The following is a 1229-nucleotide window of genomic DNA, read 5'->3' on the forward strand; positions in this document are numbered from 1 at the left end:
AAATTTTGTTTTGAATTTTATTTTATTATACAGAAGCTTCTTATTAGTTACCTATTTTATACATATTAGTGTATACATGTCAATCCCAATTTCCCAAGTCATCCCACCACCACCAACAACCCTCCCCTGCTTTCCCCCCTTGGTGTCCATATGTTTGTTCTCTACATCTGTGTCTCTATTTCTGCCTTGCAAACTGGTTCATCTGCAGAATTTTTCTAGATTCCACATATATGTGTTAATATACAATATTTGTTTTTCTCTTTCTGACTTACTTCACTCTGTATGACAGACTCTAGGTGCATCCACCTCCCTACAAATGACACAATTTCTTTCCTTTTTATGGCTGAGTAATACTCCATTGTATATATGTACCACATCTTCTTTATCCATTCGCCTGTTGATGGGCATTTAGGTTGCTTCCATGTCCTGGCTGGACATGGAAGCAAATGTAAATAGTGCTGCAGTGAACATTGGAGTACATGACTCTTTTTGAATTACAGTTTTCTCAGGGTATATGCCCAGTAGTGGGATTGCTGGGTCATACAGTAATTCTATTTTTAGTTTTTTAAGGAACCTCCATACGTTCTCCATAGTGGCTGTATCAATTACATTCCCACCAGCAGTGCAAGAGGGTTCCCTTTTCTCCACACCCTCTCCAGCATTTGCTGTTTGCAGATAGGAAAAAATTTTTAAAAAGAATTTAGAGAAGCACCAAGACAAAACACACACTATCAACTAAAAAGTCTTTGAGGAATCCTGTGCTTCTTGCCTACAACTTTATTTGCATTGTTTATTTTAATTTATATTATTTAAAAATTTTACATATAGTAAGTCAGCTTTCTTTTGTGTACAGTTGTATGAGTTTGAACACATGTATAGAGTACTGTATAAATGGAATCATACAGTATATAATTTTTTGAGGTTGGATTTTTTCACTCAGTGTAATGTCCTTAAGTTTTATCAAAGTTGTGTATTGTAATAGTTTTGGTTTTTTTAATTGTTCAGTAATATTCCATTGTATGGATGTATCAGAATTTACTGAATAACCTATTAAAAGATATTTCTCTAGTTGGCAGCTTTTGATGATTTATAAAGAGTGTGGTTATAGACATTTGTGTATAGATTTTCTGTCAACATGTTTTTATTTATCAAGAGTGAATACATAGGATTAGGATTGTTGGGTAATATAGTGTTTGTATATTTAACTTCTTGAACTTACCAAGCTCTTT

This window comes from Kogia breviceps, chromosome 8, assembly GCF_026419965.1.
Source record: "Kogia breviceps isolate mKogBre1 chromosome 8, mKogBre1 haplotype 1, whole genome shotgun sequence".
NCBI classification, from domain to species: Eukaryota; Metazoa; Chordata; class Mammalia; order Artiodactyla; family Physeteridae; genus Kogia; species Kogia breviceps.